At 41.8% G+C, this 21,470-nt stretch overlaps 1 protein-coding gene across 6 annotated transcripts in view; it reads left to right on the forward strand.

The window, feature by feature from the left end:
• The window catches only part of znf507 (zinc finger protein 507), a 56,373-nt gene that overhangs the window by 10,737 nt on the left and 24,166 nt on the right, over positions 1 to 21,470 (forward strand). Inside the window, exon 3 of one of the 6 annotated variants that reach the window (XM_059651695.1) lies at positions 3,066 to 3,279. The exons of the other annotated variants lie outside the window; for them this stretch is intronic. The gene's annotated coding sequence lies outside the window, so the exon portion shown is untranslated. The remainder of the gene's footprint in view (positions 1 to 3,065; positions 3,280 to 21,470) is intronic. 6 annotated transcript variants of the gene reach the window in all.

Here is a 21,470-nt window from a genome sequence, read left to right on the forward strand (position 1 = left end):
CACCAGCTGCATCCTGAAAAAGACCCCATTATCCCCACTCTCTGCTTTTTGCCATTCAGTGAATCCTCTATCCAAGTTAGCATCTTGCCTTTAACATCTTGAGCTTCTGTATTATTTGGCAAACTTCCATGCAGCATCTTGGCAAAGACTTTCTGGAAATCTAAGTAGATCACGTCCACTGGCTTTCCTTTTTCTAACTTGCCTATTACCACCTCAAGCAATTATAACAGATTTGTTGGGCATTGTCTCCCTTTGATGAAGCTGTGCTGACTCAACCCTATTTTACCAGACCCTTTCCTGCCTCTCTCCCTTAAGCAGGGCTTTTGCATTAGCCATTTTCCATTTGGACCCTCCGCACTCCAATGATTCCTGAAAGATCACCACCAATGTTTCTGCTGTCTCCTCAGAGCCCTGGGTGTTGTCCATCTGGTCCACATGATTTATCCACCTTCAGGCCTTTCAGCTTCTCCAACGTCTTCTCCTTAATGATGGCCCCTACACCCAGCTTTACCCCCAACTGCCTTAAAGTTCTGGTATGCTACTCATGTCTTCTCCTGTGAAGACTGATAAAAAATACCTATTCAGTTCCTCTGCTACTTCTTTGTTTCCCATTACCACTTCTCCAGTATAATTTTCCAACGGTCCAATGTCCACTTTTGCCTCTTACATTTTATACACCTAAAAAACTCTTGCAATCTTCTTTTATGTTATTAGGTAACGTACCCTCTTATTTCACCTTCTCCTTCTTTTTGCTAGTTTAGTTGTCCACTGCTAGTTTTTAAAGACATCCCTGTCCTCGGCTTCACAATAATCTGCACCATTTTCATTGATCTCTCTTTTTCTTTTATGCTATTCGAAAAAAAACCAAGAAAAAATTTCAATATCATGACCATTATTTCTCTCTTAAACAATGCCTAAAAAGTTTATTGAATTTCTTTTAATCTAGCTGTGCACAATTAACCTGCTCTATTTCTTACCTGACAACAATATCTGCACTTCAGAGATACTTCATTAGCTATAAAGCACTTAATGGAATGCAGTAAATAAATGCAAATCTTTCCTGTCTTACTAACAAAGAAAATGCAAGAATGCAATGACAGCATCGTCCTGTGATCAGAATGAGATCTCTCCAAAGGCAGATCATGTAAACATTCAGAGATAGTAGGAACTGCAGATGCTGGAGAATCTGAGATAACAAGGTGTAGAGCTGGATGAGCACAGCAGGCCAAGTTGCATTAGAGGAGCAGGAAAGCTGATGTTTCAGGCCTAGCCCCTTCTTCAGAAATGGGGCAGGGAAAGGGGATTCTGAAATAAATAGGGAGAAAGGGGTTGGTGGATAGAAGGTGGATAAAGGAGAAGATAGGTGGAGAGGGGACAGGCAGGCCAAATTGGCGGGGGTGGAGCCAGTAAAGATGAGTGGAGTTGGGGGGGCGGGGGGTAGGTCAGTCCAGGAGCATGTCCAGCAGAGATTCACACGGATGATCCCTGGAGTGGTAGGTTTAACGTATGATGAACGGCTAAGGATCCTGGGATTGTATTCATCAGAGTTTAGAAGGTTGAGGGGAGATCTAATAGAAACTTACAAGATAATGTATGGCTTGGAAAGAGTGGACGCTAGGAAGTTGTTTCCGTTAGGCAGGGAGACTAGGACCCGTGGGCACAGCCTTAGAATGAGACGGGGTAAATTTAAAATGGGAATGAGGAGACATTTCTTCAGCCAAAGTGTGGTGGGCCTGTTGAATTCATTGCCACGGAGTGCAGTGGAGGCCGGGACATTAAATGCCTTCAAGGCAGAGATCGATAAATTCTTGATCTCACAAGGAATCAAAGGCTACGGGGAGAGTGCAGGGAAGTGGAGTTGAAATGCCCATCAGCCATGATTTAAATGGCGGAGTGGACTCGATGGGCCGAATGGCCCAACTTCCACTCCTATGTCTTATGGTCTTAATTCTGCTTGAAGCCCTTTGCTGCTTGATTGCTTCCAACTTACATGACTTATTTTTGTCTTGTCTACAATGTCAGCTTTTAGTTGAACTGATTGCCCGGTTTTATCACTGCTGTGATGCCGCGCCCCCCAATCCCCCCCCTTCCCCCAATCCCAGGAGAGAAGCATCCACCACAATAGCTTTGGAGTAGCTTCTGCCAAGTTCAAATGACCAGTGTTATTGCAAAAGTAATTAATGTGAATGATCACTGGATATCAAACTATTTGCTTGTCTTCAGTGGCTAATTCAGATAATCTTGTTTGATAACTCATTAACACCTGACAACACTGCTGTCCTGCAGATTTAACATTGCAGGAGTTAAATTTAGCTCTTTAGTAGCATCGGTTAATATTTTACATTAGGATCCCCTGAGGTAACATGATCTGAAATCTTCTGTCTGACGCTGTTTAAAACCTTTCTTCCCTCAATTTAACTTAATAAAATGGTGTTAGCTAGCTCAGTTCACACCAGCCTTTGAGTATTCATGGTCGTCTGACCTGGCAGACTGCTTACCTGTGACTGCAATGCCTGCAGTCAAGCTTTGGCCCGGGCAAGACATTAGATCCCTTAGGAAGACACAAAAGCCTCATCCTAAAGCCACAATAAGCCAGAAGTTTAATTTCCATATATGAAAAATAAAAAAAAGTGACAGTACAACAAGATTATTACATTTTCTGCTCGACTCACCATTTGTCTGGAAATGGTTACTCTAGGGAACTGACCTAAACATTAGAAATGTTTGCTTTATTATTTCTTTTGCACTTTCACACACTGTCAGCGCATGAGTAAGCCGTTCAGTCCATTGAACTTTTTTCTCACATTTCGTTAGATCCTTGGCTTATTTGTAACTCAACTCCATTTAAACTCCCTTGTTCCATATTCCATGATAACTTTGCCTGATAAAAGCCATATCACTTTCAGTCTTGAAAATTGCAGTTTACCCAGTATCAACTTAACTTTGGAAAGGCAGTTGCAGACTTTCAGTACCATTTATGTGAAAAGCTGCTGCATATTTTCATTCCCAAATGGTCATGTTCTAATTCTTGGATTGTGTTGTCTCATTCTACATTGTCCCATCAGAAGAAATATACATACTTAATCAGAGATAGTAGGAACTGCCGATGCTGGAGAATCTGGGATAACATGGTGTGAAACTGGATGAACACAGCAGGCCAAGCAGCATCAGAGGTGCAGGAAGGCTTGACGTTTCGGGTCGTGACCCTCTATCAATTTGTTATTTAAGGACTGACTAAATTGCTCTTCAACCTTCTGAATTTAATGGAATATCACACAGGTTTGTTAGGGTTGTCTTCATAATCTAACCGTGTATTCTCTCATCGTTCTAGTGAAACTGTACTGAGCTGTTATTGTTAGTGGGGTTCAGAAACAAATCTGAATGCAGTCCTCCAGAAGGGGTCTGACCAAGTCTCTGTACAATTGAAGCATCACTTCCTCAATTTTGCTTTCCTTGCAAAAAGGATGGCATTCATTTAGACTCTGAATTACGTGTTGTACCTGTGCATTGGTTAATTAATTAAACCTAAATCTCTCTACTCCTTCCACAGCCCTTCATGCCTCACCTTTTAAGATGTACTGATTTGCATATGTCATAGTTTTGCAGTCAGTCAGTGCCTCTTTTGTAAGTTCCTGTTCTCATTCACACAAGTTACTGTATCTCCTGATTTAGAGTCTAATGAAATTTTGAAATATGACTGTCTTCTTTCAGTTAAATCATTGATTTATTGCATGGTGGACTGATGTTCTGGTACAGATCTCTGAGGAGCACTGTTCATCACATCATGCCAAGTACCAAATAACTGTTTAAAAATAACCTTTGTTTTCTGTACGCAAGCACATTCCTGGCACCTTAGTCTTTCTCACTTTTTGTCAATAGTCCTTTGTGTGGAAACTTATCAAGTATCTTCTGGAAGTCAGTATAAATGGTGTCCATTATGACTCCATATCCACCATGATGGTGATGATAAACTCAACTAGATTTTTAAGATACGCCGTAATCAATTCAAAAAACTGTATCTAGAGAACTTTGTAACATTTTGAAATTGCATCACCAATTTCCTCATTCTTAAAATATCTTGGATAGAGATTATCAGGTCTTAGAGATCAGGTCACATCAATTTCTCTTGCCTTTTTACACTTCAGTCAACTAAGTTCATCCCCTCTTTCATTCATCTCTGTTTTTCGTGAATGCAGATCCTTGCTCATTACTGATGCTTCATTCTGGGTTCCCTTTTTTGACTTTTTCTTTCAGTCAGTGATGATTTGGTATTGACTTTCATTCTCGGGCAGAACAAGAAAGCAAGTCACAAGTCGAACTCAGCCAGAACAGGAATCAAACTTTCACAGTGGATATTGTTCTGAAACACATGCTGACCATCTAGCTAACTGAACTATTATTTGATGGCGTCAGAGATAATGGGAACTGCAGATGCTGGAAATTCCAAGATAATAAAATGTGAGGCTGGATGAACACAGCAGGCCAAGCAGCATCTCAGGAGCACAAAAGCTGACGTTTCAGGCCTAGACCCTTCTGATGAAGGGTCTAGGCCCGAAACGTCAGCTTTTGTGCTCCTGAGATGCTGCTTGGCCTGCTGTGTTCATCCAGCCTCACATTTTATTATCTATTATTTGATGGCTTTTTCTTTCTAGATAAAACTATTGTCTTGAACTCTGTTCAGTAGCTCACAGTTATTGCTTAGTTCAGACATGATTGTGCTTGCAGTAAGCCTGTTAGATTGATTAACTTATACAGTTATTAATATGAATTTTCTAAAATGAAATGCACGTACAGTCAAATGCAGTATGGTTTGTAGATCAGAGGCAATGAATGGGTCTGTTGATAGGTGACGGTTTAGAAAACTTGATACTTTTGTGAGAAGTTGTACTAAAAAGTAATTGCCAAAGACTATGACGGCGAGCACAAGGGGGCATAGCTTTAAATTGAGGGGTGAAAGATATAGGACAGATGTCAGAGGTTATTTCTTTACTCGGAGTAGTAAGGGAATGGAACGCTTTGCCTGCAATGGGAGTAGATTCGCCAACTTTAGATACATTTAAGTCGTCATTGGATAAGCATATGGATGTACATGGAATAGTGTAGGTTAGATGGGCTTGAGATCGGTATGACAGGCAGCACAACATCGAGGGCCGAAGGGCCTGTACTGTGCTGTAATGTTCTATGTTCTATAGGTTTCCCAATACATCTCAATTTCAAAATTTCACGTTTAAAGAAAAATTATTAGAGCTAATGAAAGTTACTGATTGATTGCTTAGCAATTCCAAGATAGAATCAGGCTACCAAACCAACAAGCCCACTGGTGTTTTCATGCACAATGTTTCAAGTTCCTTCTGTCTGCCCTGTTCCAGTGTTCCTTTCTGTTATCTTTTCATTAAGTCATATCTCTTATCCACAACAGTTAACTTTCTTTCTGCTTCAGTTATCAATTCTAGATGTGTATTTCACAGCTTCTACAATAACTTACGTAAAGCAAAGCTTGTTACAGTTCTTTGGTCTGAATCTCCTGCTAAAACTATGTTACCCACATTCTAGATATCTCCGTTATTGAAAACAATATGTTTCTGTTTACATTGTACCAGTTAAAAGACATTTGTTGGTGATTCTCTTTGAACTGTTCCATTTTCTCATTAAAAAACTCCACTTTTTCAGAACTTTACATTCATATTTTCTTGCACTGAACATTGTTCTAGTGAGCCTTGTGTTGTACCAATTCCAGTGTCTCAACACCCTTCTTATAGCCTGGAGCTCAAAATAGGACGTGGCAGTCCAACTGTGGTCCTGCTTCCCCATTACATTATGACATTTATTAATACCATTTGCCAGAAAACCCAGAATTATTTTTTGTCATGAGTGTCTTTCAATATCTTGTAATTAATCATTTTCATTTTGTCATTTCATTGAAGTATTAATTCTTTTTCAGCAAACGTTGCTGTCATATTTGTTGCCATGAAATTCACCCGTCACTTTTTTGCCGCTTACTGGCGGTTGATCAGCATCCTCTTCCATCCAGTCTCAGAATTATACATGATATCTCCTATTTCAGTGTTCTGTGAAAATTGTGAATTTAATTTTCTCTGAAATTTGACTTGTCAGCTACAATCATAACACATGTTATTTGAATCATGGAGTCATAAACTAGACCCTTTGGCCCAACTCATTCCAGTCAACCAGATATCCCAAATTAAACTAGTTCCACTTGCCTGTGTTTGGCCCCTTTCCCTCTAAACCTTTCTTATTCACCTGGCCAAATGTGTTTTAAATGTTGTAACTGTACCTGCATCTATCACCTTTTCTGGCAGTTCATTCCACAAACAAACCCTCTGTGAAAAAGTTGCCCTGCAGGTCCCTTTCAAGTCTTCCTCCTCTCCCCTTAAAAGTATGCTCTCAGGTTTTGAACTCCCCCACCCGAGGGGGAAAAAACCTTTTTGACATCTATCAATGAGCTCAGTCCTCAGTGGAATGTACAATTAAAGGTATAGCAGTTAATCTCCAGAGCATATCTTTTGAGAATCTGTTTCCTGCTTACTGTACTTTTAGTAAGAAAGAGGTAATATAGAAACAATTTTCCCATTTAGTTTTTTTGATGAAAAGTATAGATATTTCTAGTTATAGTTTTTTTTATAACTTGTTTATGTGATGATCTTATTGTCTGATTCCACTCCAACTCCATTCTCTCCTTGGAGGTGTGGACCTGGATTTTCGCCATATCCAGGATGTCTCGGGAGCACTTTGAAAATGGGACTGTTTCCCAATTCCAAAATTCACAATCCGATTCCTGAAGAATCTGTCTTTTTGAAAGTGCCTTTTAAAATTGCAGGCTGATTCTGGTAGAAAACCTGTGACCACTACTCCCGAGTTAACCAGTTGCATTGCAGCCAGAGACGAGCATTTTTCATGTTATCAGGCAAGCTTTTCATACAGTCATAGATCACAAAACGTTGCACAAAGAAGCCTTTTAAAAATTAAGTTCAAAATATCTTCACCCTAACTGCAATGGCCCTTGATGCCCATGTGCTAGGCTAGACCACTCTACTCACCACTTGACCAATATGTCCCATCCATGCTACCTAACACCAGGCTATACCATTTCCGTGCTTGTTCACCTTCTATGTACTGGATAATTGTAATGAACACAATTATATACAATACCCCCTACTTTAGTGTCAATACATATTTTTAAAGAAGCCATTCATAGCTTTACACTAGGCTTAAAAAGCTTTCACGTAGCTAACCAATAGAAGTGCCAATCACTCAGTGTCAGTAGCTAAAACTGTAAGCAATCGAAATTCCCTAATTGTATGTAAATAAGTGTTATGAAAATGACAGCCAAAGCAGTTAATCAAGTAGGAGCTCAGGTATTTCAACAGAGTAACAGATGTTTGCTTAGGGAGCATAAATTGAAGGAACTCCTGACCACAATATAATATAATTCACCCTTCAGTTGGAGAGGGAGAAGCTGGAATCAGATGGAGTAATATTACAATTGAGTAAAGGTAACTACAGAGACTTGAGGGAGAAACTAGCCAGAGTTGATTGGAAAAGGAGGCTGGCAGGGAAGATCGTGGAGTAGCAATGGCTCAAGTTTCTGGGGGTAATTTGCAAGGTGCCACAGAAATTCACCCTAAGGAGGAAGAAACATGCGGAGAAGGAGGGAAGCCAAGGACAGCATAAAAGCAAAAGAGAAAACATACAATATGGTGAAGATTAGTGGGAAACCATTAAAACGAAATAGAGCATTGCCAAAAAAGCAACTGGGGGTGGAGTGGGAGGGGGTGGAGAAATATGGGGCTAAGCTCGTTAGTAATATGAAAAGTTTGCAAGAGTTCTTTTTAGACATCTAAAATGTAAGAGAGAGGCAAGAGTGGACATTGGCTAACTGGAAGATGAGTCTGGAGAAATAGTAATGGGACACAGTAAGTGGCGGAGGAACTGGATACTCTGCATCAATTTTCATGCTGCAAGACACCAGCTACCTGAATTTCGGAGGTTGGGGAGCAGAATTAAGCAGAGTGGCCAACACATTGAAGAAGGTCCTGGGGAAGCTGAAAGGTCTGAAGGTGGATAAACCTGCCAGTCCAGACAAACCACACACCAGATAACATGAAGGGTCTAGGCCCGAAACGTCAGCTTTTGAGCCCCTGAGATGCTGCTTGGCCTGCTGTGTTCAACCAGCTCCACACTTTGTTATCTTGGATTCTCTAGCATCTGCAGTTCCCATGATCACAGACCACACCCCAGAGTTCTTAAGGAGATAGCTGAGGAGATAGCAGAGGCACTGCTGATGATTTTTCAGTAATCACTGGAGTCAGGGGGATCCCAAAGGCATTGGAAATTGACTAATGTAGCATCCCTGTTTAAGAAGCGACAAAGGCAAAAGGAAGGAAACAACAGACCCCAGTCATTTTAGAATCCATTTTTAAGGATGCAATTGCAGAATATATGGTAAAGTAGGGCTGAATCAGCATGGTTTCATAAAGGGAAGGTCATGCCTGAAAAATCAGTTAGAATTCTTTGTGGAGCTAACAAGCACGTTAAACAAAGGAAAACCACTGGGCATAATCTATTTGGGTTTTCAGAAGGCCTTAGACAAGGTGCCACACAGGGGACTGATTTTTTAAAAAAAGGTAGGAGTCCATGGTTTTAAAGGCAGTGTTCTGGCATGGATAGAGAATTGGCTGACTGCAGAAGGCAGATAATGGGGGTAAAGAGGTCTTTTTCAGGTGGGCAGCTAGTGACAAGTGGTGTTCCACAATGGTCAGTTTTGGGACCACAACTAATCATGTTATACACTAGCAATCTGACAAAGAGACTGACTTTGTTGTTGCTAAGTTTGCAGATGACTCAAAGGTAGGTGGAGGGACAGGTAGTGCTGAGAAAGTGGGAATGCTGCAGAAGGACTTAGGAAGGCTAGGAGAATGAGCAAAGAAGTGGCTGACTGGGAAATTGTGAGATTATGCACTTTGGTAGGAAGAATAGAGGCGTAGACCATTTTCTAAATGGGGAAATGCTTTGGAAATCTGAAGCATAAAGGACTTAGGAGTCCTAGTTTGGATTTCTCTTAAGGTTGACATATAGGTTCAGTTGGCAATTAGGAAGGCAAATGCAATGTTAACATTCATTTTAAGAAGGCTACAGTTCAATAGCTTAGGTGTATTGCTGAAGCTGTAAAAGGCTGTCATTAGACCATATTTGGAATATCGCGCAGTTTTGAACCTCCGTATCTAAGGGAGGATATATTGATTCTGGAGGGAGCCGAGAGGAGGTTTACAAGAATGATCCTTGGGATGAAAGGCTCTTCATGTGAGGAGAGGTTGAGGATTCTAGGTCTGTACTCAATGGAGTTTAGAAGGAAGAGGGGATCTCATTGAGACTCTCAGAATACCGAGAGGCCTATGTAGAGTGGATGTGGAGAAGATGTTTTTGCTGGGAGGAAAGATCGGGACCTGAGTTCAGCCTTAGAGTAAAGGGATGACCCGTAAGAATTGAGACCAAAGATATGTATGGTAGGTGGATTGCCCATGCTAAATTGCTCATAGTGTTCAGGAGTATAGGTGGGTTAGCCAGGGGAAAAGCAGAATTGCAGGGATGGGGTGGGGGATGGGTCTGGGTGGAATGCTCTTTGGAGGGTTGGTGTGGACTTCTTGGGCTGAATGGCCTGTTTCCACACTGTCGGGATTCTATTAATTTCTTCAGCCAGAGAGTGGTTAACCTGTGGAACTCAATTCAGCAGAAGACTGTAGAGGCCAAGTCATTGAGTGGGTTCAAGACAGAGATAGATTTGTAATTAGACAGGGAATCAAGGAGAGAAGGGAGGAGAATGGATTGGATGACTGAATGGTGGTACAGACTCTGTGGGCCAAATGGCTTTATTCTGCTCATCTCTCTTGTGGTCTGGGCTCTCAGCCAGAAGTTCATCACAAAATCCTGTCTTTCTTGGCATTTTCACTTATGGCAGGTGGGCCAAGCTGGGAATTTTCCCAACTCCTCCACACCTCAGTTGAAAATCAGGTTGCGGTCTATATTTGAATAAAGGAATAGAACAGTGGTTCTCACTTCATACAATATAAAAGTTTGGAAAATTTACTCTGGTGTATTCACAATTATTACTGTAATAAACTTTCGTTTTTCCAGCACTTGTGCACAGATGTGCATTTTTTTAAAAAGTAGGCTACAGGGAACAACATCCCTGTGGATCAAGGTTATGAGTTCTCAGATTCCTTTGCTTTCCAGTCAAGGTCAAATTGCTGGAAGATCTTCAGACCAGATTGCAAATTCAGGAGGGAAACAGTTAGGAACCCTGATATTTCAAACTTAGTCGGGCTTCACAAATAAACATTCTAATACCTGGGTCCTTTTCACTGTGACGCTGAAGTGCTAATCACAGAGTCATCGTGCTGTCCCTCAATCCCTATTCACCTGTTTAGATTACAATATCTACCAAGCCTAACTCAATTGTTACATCCCATTTGAAATAAATTTTGCAGTTTTATTTAATATATTCAACTAAATTGTAATTAAGAGTTTGTTTTTAAGCAAATTCTTTTCGGTTGAATTCATACTACTTGCATCTTATTCTATTGCACTTGTTGTAACTGAGCTTTGGATTAGCTCCATATTCTTCAGTTGTATATTCTTTGTGTTATGAAAGCAGAACTTGGAATAGGTTACGTGGAACAGTCCCTCTTCCGCACCTACACAGGCCCCAAACCCCACCTCTTCCTCCGTTACATTGATGACTGTATCGGCGCCGCCTCTTGCTCCCCAGAGGAGCTCGAACAGTTCATCCACTTCACCAACACCTTCCACCCCAACCTTCAGTTCACCTGGGCCATCTCCAGCACATCCCTCACCTTCCTGGACCTCTCAGTCTCCACCTCAGGCAACCAGCTTGTAGCTGATGTCCATTTCAAGCCCACCGACTCCCACAGCTACCTCGAATACACCTCCTCCCACCCACCCTCCTGCAAAAATTCCATCCCCTATTGCCAATTGCTCCGCCTCTGCCGCATCTGCTCCCACGATGAGGCATTCCACTCCCGCACATCCCAGATGTCCAAGTTCTTCAAGGACCGCAACTTTCCCCCCACAGTGGTCGAGAACGCCCTTGACCGTGTCTCCCGCATTTCCTGCAACACATCCCTCACACCCCGCCCCCGCCACAACCGCCCAAAGAGGATCCCCCTTGTTCTCACACAGCACCCCATCAACCTCCGGATACAACGCATCATCCTCCGACACTTCCGCCATCTACAATCCGACCCCACCACCCAAGACATTTTTCCATCCCCACCCTTGTCTGCTTTCCAGAGAGACCACTCTCTCCGTGACTCCCTTGTTCGCTCCACACTGCCCTCCAACCCCACCACACCCGGCACCTTCCCCTGCAACCGCAGGAAATGCTACACTTGCCCCCACACCTCCTCCCTCACCCCTATCCTAGGCCCCAAGATGACTTTCCATATTAAGCAGAGGTTCACCTGCACATCTGCCAATGTGGTATACTGCATCCATTGTGCCCGGTGTTGCTACCTCTACATTGGGGAAACCAAGCGGAGGCTTTGCAGAACACCTCCGCTCGGTTCGCAATAAACAACTGCACCTCCCAGTCGCAAACTATTTCCACTCCCCCTCCCATTCTTCAGATGACATGTCCATCATGGGCCTCCTGCAGTGCCACAATGATGCCACCCGAAGGTTGCAGGAACAGCAACTCATATTCCGCTTGGGAACCCTGCAGCCCAATGGTATCAATGTGGATTTCACCAGCTTCAAAATCTCCCCTTCCCCCACCGCATCCCAAAACCAGCCCAGTTCGTCCCCTCCCCCCACTGCACCACACAACCAGCCCAGCTCTTCCCCTCCACCCACTGCATCCCAAAACCAGTCCAACCTGTCTCTGCCTCCCTAACCTGTTCTTCCTCGCACCCATCCTTGCCTCCAACCCCAAGCCGCACCTCCATCTCCTACCTACTAACCTCATCCCACCTCCTTGACCTGTCCGTCTTCCCTGGACTGACCTATCCCCTCCCCACCTATACTCTCCTCTCCGCCTATCTTTTCTCTCCATCTTCGGTCCGCCTCCCCCTCTCTCCCTATTTATTCCAGAACCCTCACCCCGTCCCCCTCTCTGATGAAGGGTCTAGGCCCGAAACGTCAGCTTTTGTGCTCCTGAGATGCTGCTGGGCCTGCTGTGTTCATCTAGCCTCACATTTTATTATCTTGGATTCTCCAGCATCTGCAGTCCCCATTATCACTAACTGAGACTGTTCAGTTTGCCAGTTACAGGAAGTCTACCCAGAATAAGTAAATGTCTTTTCCACTAAAAGAAATTGTCTCCTGCTTGGAAAAGAAAATACTCCTTTAGGACTGTGTAATTGATAAGTTGTTTGATTCCCAAGAGGATAGTTATTAAATATGAATTTAGGGTACATAGTTGGATCAGCTTCTGATTAAACACGTGTAAGGTTCAGTCATGCCCCCAGATTGAGCAAATAATCTTGGTTTACTCATGCTAATTTTGTTAATTGGTTGAGTCATTCATCTTGATGCATTTCTGTTCTTACTTCCAAAAATGAGAAAACAATTTCTCATTTGTACATATTTCTTCTTTTTTTTATTTTCCCTCTAACCCATTGACCAGAAAAGAAGGGATTTGCAGGTAACCCCTTTGGATATTTACTGTTGGAAGCGATGTCAAATAATGTGGAAGCTCAGTCCGGTTTAAAATGTAAGATGCCTATAGACAAGAAGAATAGTGTTCAAAGAAGTTGTTTCCCGCTGCACAGGAAAGGTTATGCATGTTATGATTCCATCTGATGGTGCTACTGATAAAGTTAGATCCTAATCTGAAACCTGTCTTGATAGATCATATAACAAAGTGTGAAGCTGGATGAACACAGCAGGCCAAGCAGCATCTCAGGAGCACAAAAGCCCTCGTTTTGGGTCTTGGCCTGAAACGTCAGCTTTTGTGCTCCTGAGATGCTGCTTGGCCTGCTGTGTTCATCCAGCTTCACACTTTGTTATCTTGGATTCTCCACCATCTGCAGTTCCCATTATCATTGATAGATCATATGTTTGTTTTTTTGTTTAGTCGGCTAATGTGGTAGTTATCACTAAGACCTATTTATTCGAGGCTATAGAATTTACTTAACAATAGAACAAATGCTTGAAACATAAAGAAGCTAGCGTAAAATACCACAGATGCTGGAAACCTGAAACAAACACTGAGAATGCCATAGAAACTCAGCAGTTCTGCCAGCATCTATAGAAAGGGAAACAGAATTAATGTTTGAGTCTAGTATGATTCGAGTTGTATTGGACTCAAAATGTTAATTCTGTTTCTCTGTCCACACATGCTGTCAGATACACTTGTAGTGTTTTGGCTTCATCCTATCATTTTAGTTTTGAATTTGAAACTGCCTGTGTTAAAATACGGAAGACTGTTGACAAACAGACTAGGTTTAGCTGCCTTACTGAGTCTAGCATACAGCACATCATTAATTAATGTGCATTTAACATGCACTTGAAAGGCCAATTGAATTGAAGAGCATTTATAAAGCAATTTGTTTTTGTTGGAAGAAAGATAATGTAGCAGTTCTGCAACTGGACAGACAATCTTTCCAATTTATTGCAAAAGCACTAGCTTTATCCTTTGGATATAGTTGAACTGTAGCTCAGACATGGGCGATAACAGAACTGCTATGTCAGTAGCTGTCAGAAAGAAGAATTTGTCCTGTCAGAGCTCTTGCAGCTGCTGGTATATATTTTAGTAGAGTAAAACTGAGCAAATTTATAATTTGGCACTCCAGACTGTCTGACATGTATGATTTAATGGGTATAGAGTTCTGGAACAGTTCTCAATCACTAGTTGTAAAGCAAACTATTGTGTGTTCACTATATAATGAAGTGCATCAAAGCAAACCATAAATCTTGTCTGAAAAAGTTCTGTGATGGATTTATTACTGTACCCAGTTGCAAAAAATATAGAATTTCTTTTACTTTTGTGCAATTCAATTGTTTGATCTCAAATTGCAGTCAACAAGCAATTTAAGACCATCATAGAAGGAATGCAATGAAAATGGAGAGGAATATGGATTAAATTACATCTGATTTTTGATTAGAAGAAAGAATTACCAATTAGTCTATGTGTTCCCAAAACAAAAATTAGAAATAGGAATAAAATTCATTAAACCAATAGATTGTGATTCAGTTATTCATGTTATTAATTATAATACCCAGCCAAGTCTTATGTCCTTCACCTTGTTATTTTTCCTCAGTATTCATCACCTTATAGCAGGAATTTATTTCATAAATATATTCTTAAAAGTTATTGAAACAGTTGGCCATTGTTAAGGTTAATGTAAACTATATAAATATCTCTTGTTTCAAAACTTATGAATAAACATTACTAAAGATGACCATAGACTACTTCAGTAATATGCTGGGATTTATGTGATTTACAGGATACTGATGTGATATGCAATTCTTAAAACATGAGATTAGGTTGATAAGTTAATCTTGTTAGTGTTAAAATTGTTGAGGATGTAACATTCAGTTGTTACACATTCAGAGAATCTGAGAAGCAGAAGGCTATGTAGTGTAAGAAAGCAAGACGCAAGATTGTGCAAGGCTGTTGAAGATATGAGTTTGAAGAACTCTTGTTCAGCAGTAATTGTATAATGATTTGGTAGCCTGTTTAAAGATCTCAGGGACAGGTAGTTAGTGGGAAGCTATCAGAAGGTGGAGCGGTGGAGCAGAGGTAAATATAAATTCACTGGAGCTCCAGGCACAGTAGCTGCAAGAAAGCTGGAGGAACATCAGAGAGAGACTGGCTGGTAGGAAATCTGCACTAAATTTGAAAAAGAACATAACAAAGAAGTATCGAAAAATTTTAATGAACTCAATGCAAAAAACATATAAATTAGTAAAGCAGTTAACTAAGTAGAGATGTCTGGACAGGTCATGTACTGTAACAGTATGATTTAGGAACTGGTTGATCCTATTACAAACGGCGGTGACCACATCTGCAGCATGTGGTGGTTGTTTGAGGAACTTTGGATCAGAGTTGATGAGCTGGAATCTGAGCTTCAAACACTGCAGCACATCTGGGTGGCAAGAAGTACCTGGATGCTATATTTCAGAACGATTCACACCTAATAGATTAAGTACTTCAAATTTGGTCAGTGGCCAGGGACAGCAGGGTGTGACTGCAAGTGAGGCTGGTAGAGGTATCCTTCAGTCAGGAACAAAGGAGCCTCAGCTCTTGACCTTGTCCAACAGGTATGAGGCACTTGCTCCCTGTGTGGATGAGGAAAAGGGCTGCAGGGAGGATGAGCCAACTGACTGCTACACTGTGGCATAGGACGCCATTCAAGAGGGGAGAGCAAAAAGACAAGTTGTAATTGTAGGGGATCCTATAATTAGGGAAATAGATAATATCCTTCGTAAGCAGAATCGTGAGTCCCACATGCTGAATTGCCTACCCAGTGCCAGGGTACGAGATATAATCTCTGACTGACTGGCTTGAAGGGATATTGGAGAGAGAGAGAGGGAGGATTCAGTTGTTGTGGTCCATGTCAGAATAACATAGTCAAGACTAGGAAAGAGGGCCTGTTGAGGGATTGTCAGGATCTAGGAACCAAATTAAAGAACAGGTCCTCAAGTGTTGTCTCAGATTACTGCCAAGCCATGTGCAAATTGGCATAGGGGCACAAGAATAAAGGAAGTAAACACATGACTAAAAGAGTGGTGTGGGGAAGTGGGGTTCCTTTTCATGGGGCACTGACATCCGTACTGGAACAGGAGGGATCTGTACCACTGGGACGGTCTCCACCTGAACCAAACTGGGACTAATGTTCTATTGAGAAAGGATAAATGGGGTGGTCAGCAGGACTTTAAACTAGAAACTGGTGGTGGGGGGAGGGGGAAGGGGAGGGTAAAACTTACTCCAGTAGGATACAAAGCAGGAAGTTAACATCTGTAGGGGTGGATTCAACTGCGTGGAACAATATGAAAGAAATGACAGGAAAGGAGAACTCAGGAGACGTTATTAAAGTCTCCAGTGTGGACACAAATAAGACCGTGTGTTTGGAAAGGGTTAAGAATCAAATTTCAAGTACACTCTACAAATGAATGACAGTGAAAAAAGGGACGGTTAATATAGGACTGAATTCTATCTGAATGCATGCAATGTAAGGAATAAGGTAAAGGAGCTTGTGGTGCATATCAAAATTGGCAGATATGAAGTGGTGGGCATCATGGAGATGGGGAGCAAGACTGGCAGCTGATAATCTAAGGATATACATCCTATCAAAAAGATAAGGCAGGTGGGCAGAAGGGGTGGAGTTGCCTTATTAGTGAGAAATGAAATTAAATCAGTAGTAAGAAAAGAAGCATGGTCAGACAGTGTAGAATCTATGTGGGTAGAATTGAGGAAATGCAAAAGTTTAAGTTATGTGCAGGCCTCCAAACAGCAGTCAAGGGCTGGGGCACACGATACATCAGGATACAGAAAATGTGTGTGAGAGGGGCATGTTACAGTGGTCATGGTGAATTTCAGTATGAAAGTGGACTGGGGAAATTAGTTTGGTAGTGGATTGCAAGAAGAGGAATTTGTGGTATGTCTACGAGATGGCTTTCGGAGCAGCTTGTGGTGCAGCCCACTAGGGAACAGGCAGTACTGGATTTAGTGTTGTGCAATGAGGCAGACTTGATAAAAGAGCTTAAGGTGAAGGAACCCTTCAGAGCCAATGATCATAAACTGATTGAATTTGCTCAAGCTTGAGAGGGAGAAGGTAGAATCAGAGGTAACGGTATTACAGCTGAATAAAGGCAACTGCAGAGGCATGAGGGAGGAGCTGGGCAGAGAGGAGTCCAGCATGAAAGACAGTGGAACAACAATGGCAGGAGTTCCTGTGAGTAATTCAGGAGACACCGCAAAAATGCGTGCCTAGGAAAAAGAAGCATCCTAAAGGAAGTACAAGACGACCATGGCAGACAAGGGAAGTCAGGGACAGCGCAAAAGCAAAAAAGAAAGCATATAGCATGGCGAAGGGCAGTGGCAAGCCAGAGGATGAAGAAGCTTACAAAAGTCAACAGAGAGCAGCAAAAAAAGAAGTAAGGAGAGAGGAGACTAAATATGACAGTAAGCTGACCAGTAATATTAAGGAAGACTGTAAGAGGTTCTTTAAATATCTAAAGGGCAAAAGTAGACATTGGACCACTGGAAAATGACTCTGGAGAGTGAGTAGTGGGGAGCAAGAAAATGGCAGGGGAACTGAATAATTACTTCACATCCATCTTCACGGTAGAAGACACGAGCAATATCTCAAAAATTCAAGAGAGACAGGGGGCAGACCTGAGGTATGGTGGCCATCACTAAGGAGAAGGTGTTACAAAAACTGGATGGCCTGAAGGTGGATAAATCACCTAGACCAGATGGACTACACCTTAGAGTTCTAAAGGAGATAGCTGAAGAGATAGTGGAGACATTAGTGGTGATCTTTCAGGAATCGCTAGAGTTGGGGATTGTCCCAGAGGACTGGAAAATCACTAACATGACACCCCTGTATAAAAAGGGAGTAAGGCAAAAGACAGAAAATTACAGGCCAATTAGCCTAACCTCAGTCATGACCAAGATTTTGGAATCCACTGTGAAGCGTGAGATTTCTGAATACTTGGAAGTGTATGGTAAAATAAGGCAAAGTCAGCACAGCTTCTTCAAAGGGAGATCATGCCTGACAAATCTGCTAGAATTCTTTGAGGAAGTAATGAGCAGTTTAGACCAAGGAGAGCCAATGGATATTATCTACCTGGACTTCAAGAAGGCCTTTGAAAGGTGCCGCACAGGAAGCTGCTGAGTAAGATAAGGGCCCATGGTGTTAGAGGCAAGGTGCTAGCATGGATAGAAGATTGGCTGTCTGGCAGAAAGCAGAGACTGAGAATAAAAGGGGCTTTCTCAGAATGGCAGCCAGTGACAAGTGGTGTTCCACAAAGGTCAGTGTTGGGGCCACAACTTTTTACTTTATGCAATAATGATCTAGATGAAGTAACTGAAGGCATTCTGGCTAAGTTTGCAGAAAATTCAAAGATAGATAGAGGGAGAGGTATTATTGAGGAAGTGGGGCAACTGCAGAAGGATTTGGACAGGTTAAGAGAGTGGGCAAAGAAGTGGCAGATGACTACAACATGGGAAAGTGTGAAGTCGTGCACTTTGGTAAGAAGAATAGAGGTGTGGATTATTTTCTAAATGGGGAGAAAATTCAGAAGTCTGAAGTGCAAAGAGACCTGAGAATCTCGTCTGGGATTCTCTCAAGGTAAATTGTGTGTTGAGCCAGTAGTTAGAAACGCAAAAACAATGTTGGCATTTATTTTGAGAGAATCTGAATGTAAAAGCAGGGATGTACTTCTGAGGCTCTATAAGGCTCTGGTCAGGCCATATTTTGAGTATTGTACGCAGTTTTGGGCTCCATATCTCAGGAAGAATGTACTGGCCCTGGAGCGGGTTCAGAGAAGGTTCACAACAATGATCCCAGGAATGTTTTTCTTTTATGTAATGAATCTTTAAGTTCTTTCATTAAAAGTTCACTGTAGGAACGTTTGAGGACTCTGGGTCTATACTCGATGGAGTTTAGAAGGATGAGGGGACGCATCTGATTGAAACTTACAGAATACTGAATGGCCTGCACTGAGTGGATGTTGGGAAAATGTTTCCATTGGTAGGAGAGACTAGGACTCGAGGGCACAGCCTCAGAGTAAAGGGAAGACTCATTAGAACGGAGACGAGAAACTTCAGCCAGAGAGAGGTGAATCTTTGGAACTCACTACCTCAGAAGGCTGTAGAGGCCAGGTCATTGAGTATATTTAAGACAGAGATAGATAGATTCTTGATTATCAAGGGTTATAGGGAGAGAGTGGGAGAATGGGGTTGAGAACGTTATCCTCCATGATTGAATGGCAGAGCAGACTCTATGGGCTGAATCATTTCTGCTCCTTTATCTTATGGGTTATGGTCTTGCAGGCACAGTTGATCTAGGAGCTTAGGAAATAGGGTGACTCTTCATTGAAGTTCAATGTCTGTAAAGTTATTGTTTGGGTAAAAGGGTTGAATCTGTTTTTCTGATGTTTCTAATGAGTTCATTTCAGTTAGTTGTTGCATAGGCTAATATAGTTTGTGTTTTTCTTTTATGTAATGAACCTTTAAGTTTTTTCATTAAAAGTTCATAGGCAGCCTCTGAGTATGTTCAGTGACTAACCTCCATGGTAAACAAGCCAGATCTGACTGTCAGCTATGATCTTTACTCAAAGTACAAATTTGTGCGTGCAACTGTCAACGTGCACATGTATGCTGATAACCCACATCTCTACCACTATTCCATCTCACTGGTTCTGCCCAGAATCTAAATTCTGATAAATAGTTTCCTTCAGCTGAGTGTTGAGAAGATAGAACCCATTCTTGTCACCCTCTCTGGCTTCATTACCAGTTAGCACCTCAGTTTGAACCATAATGATAACAATATACTATACTTTGTCCTGGACTGAACTTCCATCTGCGTATCTTCAATGTTGTAGCAGAATATTATGAACTTACATTCTAATCTAGCCCATCTGCCACTGAAACCATTTGTCATCGCCTGGCATCACAATCTCAGTGCTTTCTTAGCTGATGTTGCACATGCTTCCCTTTACAAACATGAGTTCATTCACTCTGCGGTTCTTCAACTCTAGGATTTTTTTCACCCAAACCACCATCCTTCTTTCTCGAAATCCTTTATCCAGCCAGCTTTAAATTTAAAATTATTGTTCTTGTTAATAAGTCCCAACATAAACTCTTCCCTCCTTACCTCTGTGATAGCCAGCTGTAGTGCTGGATGAACATAGCAGGCCAGGCAGCATCATAGGAGCAGGAAAGCTGACGTTTTGGGCCTGGACCCTTCTTCAGAAAGTTTTCTTCTCAAGAAGGGTCAAAGCCCGAAACGTCAGCTTTCCTGCTCCTATGGTGCTGCTTGGCCTGCGGTGTTCATCCAGCTCTACACCTGGTTAACTCAGATTCTCCAGCATCTGCAGTTCCTACTACCTCCTTACCTCTATAAAGGTTTGCACAACTCCTACAAAATTCTTACACTTCCATCACATTCTGTTCCGCTGGCTTCAGTTTTATGCTGGTTTCATGATCAACTCACTGCACTACTAACAGTTGAGCCTTCAGCCACTTCAGCCCCACATTTTAGAACAACATTCCTTGGACTTCTGGTTCTTACAAACGTGTTTTCCTTTACAACTCTCCTAACATTTCCTCCTTTGGCTAGTCATTTTTTTCCAATGCCTCCAAAAAATCTGCAAGGTGTTATTCCTCTGTTACAGGGGCAGGTGATGGCCTCGTGCTATTATCGCTGGACTGTTAATCCAGAAATCTTGATAACGTTCTGGGGACCTGGGTTCAAATCCTGCCGTGAAAGATGGTGGAATTTGAATTGAATAAAATATCTGGAATTAAGAGCCTAATGATGACTATGAATCCCCTACCGATTGTCGGAAAAACCCATCTTGTTCACTAATGTCCTATAGGAAGTAAACTGTAATCCTTACCTGGTCTGGCCTACATATGACTCCAGACCCACAGCAATATGGTTGATTCTGAACTGTCTTCTGGGCAGTTAAAGGTGGGGATTAATTGCTGCCTAGCCAGCAATGCCCTAATCCTGTGAATGAATAAAGAAAGGTGCAATTTAAATGCAAGTTGTCTTTTCCTAGATTTTGGAATGACAGTGAAGTTTCACAATGTAAGCATTGGGAATATTGCATAACTTTTCAAGTAAGAGATTCCTAGAATATTTTCTTTTTGGGTAATACAGAACTGGATGTGTTAGTTCTAAAGCTGAAGATTTCTGGCTTTCAGTGCTGTGAAGGTATGCTTTGTTTTGTAAAGAAATGACCAGAAAGTCATTTGGAATAGTAAGCTAAAGACAGCCTTTTGAAGAAGCCATGTGACTTGAGCTATTGTTGATTTAAGTTCTTGTGATTTACAGAAGAAGGCAAAGGCTACAAGTAGGTTGCAGTTCAGAAGCAAAGATCCATATCACCAGATGTACTGTCTAGCAGCTTGGAAGTAATCAAAGCCTTGAGATTATTTCTTCAAGCTCAGTGAAAAAAGTCAGCAAATTAGTTTAGGTAGCTGCATGCAGAGTCAGTAAGGAGAGGTCACATCTGGAGTGAGGCAGAGGTTCAAGTGAATATAGATTTCTGTGACTTTGGAGCAGCGTGTGAATAGAATTTGTAAATCTTTATTTTTTTTTAAAGTTTAAAGTTCAGTAGCCCGGTTAAAATATAGCTGACTGAGGGACAGTTATCAATCAATCACTTAAAACTTGAATCAGGCCTGAATTGGCATTGATTACTATTGAAACCTAACTAATAAGTGTCATCTTAGCCTTAAACTCAGTCCCATTTAA

This window comes from Stegostoma tigrinum, chromosome 16 (assembly GCF_030684315.1).
Source record: "Stegostoma tigrinum isolate sSteTig4 chromosome 16, sSteTig4.hap1, whole genome shotgun sequence".
NCBI classification, from domain to species: domain Eukaryota; kingdom Metazoa; phylum Chordata; class Chondrichthyes; order Orectolobiformes; family Stegostomatidae; genus Stegostoma; species Stegostoma tigrinum.